Genomic DNA, 6,000 nt, shown 5'->3' with positions numbered 1-6,000 from the left:
AGGTAAAAATAAACTCTCTCCTAAAGAGCTAGAGCATTATCAGAAAGATAACCGTTGTTTCAAGTGCGGGGAGCAAGGGCATGCCTATCATGATTGCCCCCATAAGAATACATGTAATGCGCATCCTAGAGATACCTTGGTCAAAATTTAACACTAGAATGGTAACAGGACACTTTTATGTCCTTGGACACTTTTGTGTCGTCCTGTTAAGTGGCTATTTTTCTTGAATTATTTGAAGAGTATGAAAATGAATTCCTAGGTGCTATATATCCAGAAAGTTGCCTTCTGAGCTGAAAAAAACTTAGCATTTTTTTTTGAGTATTGATCTTACCATTAACCTTACTCTTGCACAACATTTTGAACCTAAACTGTGTGAAAAAACGCGTCCTATTTTTGGCTTTTTTTCAATTTTAGGAAACTATAACACTCTAAACTTCATGTTTGTGAGATTTAGATGGCTAGAGGTTAGGCCTTCAGAGTTCTCAACATGTTTTGATTCTTGCAGGGAGAGCTAAGTGTTAAAATTGAAAGTTATGACCAATTTACAAGAATTGCATAATCCTATTTTTTGGCCAAAATTAGTACTTTTGTGATATTTTTGGTGGCTTTCTTGATATCCAAATTCAATTTTGATTGTGTAAGTGTAATGTATAGCATAAAGCTAATCTTCCTTGAGTTTTGGGGGACCTAATATGCTATATAGCATAGTATATGATGATGGTTGAGTTTTTTTATTGCTGAAGAATACGATACATTTTAGAGTAGCAAGTATAACTTTCTCAATATTGCTAGTATCTTAGGCCAATTGTGTGCATTTTGTAGGCAGTAACCATATCTAATCATAGCCTACAAACTTGGCTAGATATTGAGTAGTTTCTATGGTTTCTAGAGGTCATAATGCTAAGCCCAGTTTTTTCATGTTTGCTGTATTTAGCACTTTATCATTGCCCCCAAGGTTCCAAATGTAAGAGATCCATTATCCTTTTCACATGATCCATGGCTCCTTTTGAATCCAAAGGCCCAAAGGGAACTAAGAAAACATGTATATAGTATTTGTATTAAGCGTGACTATAGGAACTTTGATGATAGGTTTGCAAAATGGCAAAAATGCAACTTTTTTGTACCTATTTTTTTTCCCAAAAAAAAGTTAGTGAGGTAAAAGTTCCCATATGTGTTGGTCACCAACCCATTGAAGTTAACGAGGCATTTTATCTCATGTCCTACAAAAATCCCCACTCTTATTTATATGCAATCAACCATAAGAAATTGTTGTTTTGGGCAAAATGCACTGGTCCATCAACTTTGGAGGCTTGTAGTGACCAAGGGATGAGAAAAATTACAAGTTTCTCATTTTTTCCATATGTAGTAGTTATTGAAATATAAGCTCATGAAAGGATTTTTCAAAATGAGTGGATCTACTATGGTTTTGGATTTTTTTCCCAAAACCCTGAAAGGACACTTTTATGTCCTGTTAGGTTACCATTCTAGTGTTAAGAAGAGGATGCTCATCACAAAGGATATCCTTTATGCAATGCTTGGGGAAAGGTAAGAGAGCATGATTCTTTTATCCTCTTTGACCGTGGTTCTACTCACAACTTCATATCCATAGAGTTCGCCACCAAGCTAGGCATCCAAGACTATGAGATGGGAGATGTCCTACCTGCTGATGGTGCTTTCAAGGGGCAAGAAGCCTCAGTCACTCCCTTAATTGAGAAATTGAGGGTCCCTGTCCAAAGCTATGTGGACAAGGATGATTTCTTCATCTCTCCTCTCAAGCACATGAGGATGTAATCCTAGGGGCACCATGGCTTGATTGCATGGTTGCCAATGTTAAATTCCTTGAAAGGTAAATCTCCTTTAGGTTTAGGGAAAAAGATATGTATATAGATGCTAAAGAGTTGGGTAGTACCATACCCCTTGTCCATAAGCAAGCTTTCAATAAGTCAATAAAGAGCTCTATTTCCGTGTACATGATTTTTGTTAAAGATTCTCAAAATGAACCTAATTCTTTAGCAAAAGAAAATATAAACAATCAAAAGGAAGTAGAGTTATCCAATTTCCTCAAGGGGTTCCAAGATGTTTTTATTGACAATATCCCTTGTGAACTACCTCCCAAACGAGGCCATGATGACCATGCAGTTGAACTTCTTCTAGGAAGCTCACTACATAATAAACCACCATATCGAGTTCCTCAAGCTCAACGAGAGGAGATTATGCGGAAAGTTCATGAGTTAGTTGATAAAGGCATGGTTAGGACTAGCTCATCTCCATTTTGTTCACCGGTGTTATTAGTGCAAAAGAAAGATGGCACATATCATATGTGTGTCAACTATAGAGCACTCAATAGGATCACTATCAAGAATAGGCTTCCCGTTCCACGGGTAGGAGACCTAATTGATAAGCTACAAGGGTCGACCTACTTCAGTAGGATTGACCTAAAAAGTGGCTACCTTCAAATAAGGATAGTTTATCTAGACATTGTAAAGACCGCAATTTGCACTACATTATGTCTTTATGAGCACATTGTCATGCCTTTTGGCTTGACCAATGCACCAATCACATTTAATTTCTTGATGGAGAAGCTATTTAGGCCTCCCCAAACCTTTACTGGAGTGTTCTTTGATGTTATAATCATCTACTCTAATAGACAAACACACACAACACCTCCATGTAATATTTCAAGTTTTATGAGAGAATAAGTTTTATATAAACCGAAAGAGAAGTGGTTTTCTCTTAGAAGAGATTCAGTATTTAGGTCATATTATCTCTCAAGATGTCATCCAAATGGATCCATCAAAGTTAGAGGTGATAAAAGGATGGCCTAATCCAAGGAATCTGCATGAACTAAGAAGATTTGTAAGTGTGTGTGCCTACTATAGATGCTTCTGAATCATAAAAAAGTTCTCACAATTGCAGGACCATTACATGACCTAACCAAGAAAAAAGTTAGGTATATATGATCCACCAAGGAGAACCATGCTTTCAAGATTTTAAAGAGAAGCGTATCTCTCAACTTGTGCTTACAATGCCAGATCTCTCAAATCCATTTGAGGTCTAATGTGATTCTTGTGGTGACTTCCTTGGAGATGTTTTGCTGTAATAAGGGTATGCCATAGTCTATGAAAGTCAAAGGCTTGACCCTATTGAGAAATCTCTAGGCATACATGAAAAGTAACTCCTAGAAATTCTACATGCTCTAGATTCATGGAAGCACTATTTATTGGGGACCCCTTTCATTCTACAAACGGATCACCAAAGCCTTAAGTACTTCACGATGCAGAACAATCTCTCCAACAAAATGAGGTGGGAAAATTTCTTATTTTCATATTGCTCACATTGCTGGCAAGCATAATCAAGTAGCTGATGCACTCTCAAGATGACCGAGAGTGAATGCGGTATCCATAGCAACTCATAATGATCTATCTTCTATGGTAGATGAGTACGCTATCGATCCCAATTTTAGAGATGTGATTTCAGCCTTTCACTAGGGAAGAAAGAAGAACCATTTACCCTACAAGATGGTTATCTTCTCTATGACAATAGACTATGCGTTACTAACTCACTACGTGAGAAAGTAATGTATGAATCTCATGCTTCTGCGTGGCAAAAAGGGATTCAGTCTACCCTAAAATAGATAAAACCATATTTCTATTGGCCTTCCATGAAAGCAAACATACAAGAGTATGTTCAAAATGTGTGGTATGCCAAAAGAGGAAGTTTGATAGAGGGCAGCAACTTGGATTGTATCAACCGTTGCCAATCATTAATTCACCATGGGAGAGCATATCCATGGATGTTATCTTTGGTTTTGCCAAGTCCATCCATGGGAGTGTGGGAATATGGACAATAGTAGATAGGTTTAGCAAAAAAGCATATTTTATACCTGTCAAAAAGACTATCAAGGCCCATCAAATGGCAACCCCCTTTATATCACAAATCTTCAAATACAATGGATTACCAATGTCTATAGTGTCAAATAGAGATTCTAGAATCATGACCAGTAGTTTCTGGAAGGGTCTCTTTGAGAATTTAGGTACAAGGCTAAACTTCTCTTCGGCCTTTCATCCCCAAACCGATAGCCAAAGTAAAATAGCTAACCTATCCGTTCTTGATCTACTAAAAGCTTGCCATAGAAGTAGATCAAACGTCCCAATGGGAGGAGTACTTACCCTTAGTGGAGTATGATTACACTAACACTGTACATACTTCCACGAAAAAAGCACCTTTTGAGGTGATAGAGGAAAGATAAAAAAAATTCCCGCTACTCAAGGTACATGGGAAGATCTTTGCTACAGATGAATATAGCCGAGACCTGCAAATATATTTTCAAAAGATTAAGGATGCTATATCCATCTCTCAACAAAGGAAAAAGGCTGCTCCTAATCAGCACAAAAGATCCCTAGCCTTTAAACAAAATGATTGGGTCTTGATTAACTTTTCCAAGGCTCGATTAAGGCATACAACGACCAAGAATCCTACGGGACATCAAAAGTACTATGCTAAGTTAGCAAAAAGTTACCATGGTCCCTTCCAGATCCTTAGGCCAATCAATGAGATGGCCTATTGTGAGGTCCCTGCCCCTTTTTGAGAGGAGCGGAGTACCTTTGATAGGTCTCCAATCTTGAAAAAGAAAAACCAATGGACATTGCCTTAGCTACTACGTAGCCACGGGCATGAACCGTTAGTGAAGGATTGGTCCTATCTCGCTATGGCGGAGCGTGACCACCATAACCCTATCTAAAAACTATCTATAATCAATTATACCTAAAAGTATAAATCTTAGAGTGACCACCCTGTGCGCTTTTTTCCCCATGTTTCAGAAGCACAGCCGCCAATGTTTGTCTCTTTTAAGATTTATGACTTTAGAAAAAACAATTTCTAGCGTTGCAAAGTTACCCAACTCATCGGGTCCACCCGTCCATAGAATGATACCGTCGGGGTATCATTCTCCCACTTTCCACACCACACTCACCCTTCTTTTGTTATCTAATTACTACCACATTGTTTAAACATACATGTTTCTTTACTTTATTTATGATACTGGTTCGTTAAAACAGCCCTTCAAACAGTATTACAAACAATAGTCAAATAAGAAGTCGTACAATTTTAAACCAACAACCCTTGGATTAAGTTCACTCAAGAATCTCTATTGGTGCTATTATGTCCGATCGGTGTATACATTATTCATAAAAACCCTTCTCCTCATGAGCGTCCCATACCGCTCGACAAGTACTCGTTGTGCTAATCTGGACATACTCCCGCCATAGCAACAACAGTGTCAATCTAGGCGTCATCCTCATGCCACGGAAAAACAAAAGTGTTGTATCCAACTGGTCTAATCTAGGTGTACTCCCACCACAGCATGAGCGGTGCCATCCTGGGCGTCATCTCACGCATCGGCAACTGCCACATAATACCAGCGCTAATAAGTAGAGAGACTTGAGAGAAACCATACCGAAGGTTTTGGACAAACATTCTTTCCTATAGCAATCAGTTTAACCAGACATTCTTTCCTACTTGGTCAAACATATGCCGAGTTTCTTGGGGTTAAGCCCCGTGGTTTCGGTCCGTGGTTTCTTTTCATAAGGTAAATAATATATTCCTATGGTCTCGCATATGCAATGATGCATAACTTGAAACTGCAATACTAACCTGTATCATAGCTCCGATTGGTCCGATTGGTGGAGACATAGCATGTTCCGCAGGAGTTCCACCGTTACTTGTACCGGCTTCATGATCATTAGCACCTTGTGTTCGAGCATGCTTTGGAGCCATTTTGTTCTGTACTACACTTATTTTATACACTTAGAACATTAAATTGATCAATTTCCCTAGTAATCTCCTTGTTTCCAAAGAGAGTCTGTATTTTGAATCCTCACCAACTCGGATTCACACTTAGTGTTGTTGTTCTACATCTAATTTCTATACATCAAATATTTGCTAAACGTAATTAATCAAAAATTATGTGTGTAAACTACGAGTGAAAGTTTAGGATTGCAT

The sequence above is a fragment of the Adiantum capillus-veneris genome, chromosome 6 (genome assembly GCF_014529385.1).
Source record: "Adiantum capillus-veneris isolate H3 chromosome 6, ASM1452938v2, whole genome shotgun sequence".
Taxonomy (NCBI): domain Eukaryota; kingdom Viridiplantae; phylum Streptophyta; class Polypodiopsida; order Polypodiales; family Pteridaceae; genus Adiantum; species Adiantum capillus-veneris.
This window is presented reverse-complemented; position numbering follows the sequence as displayed.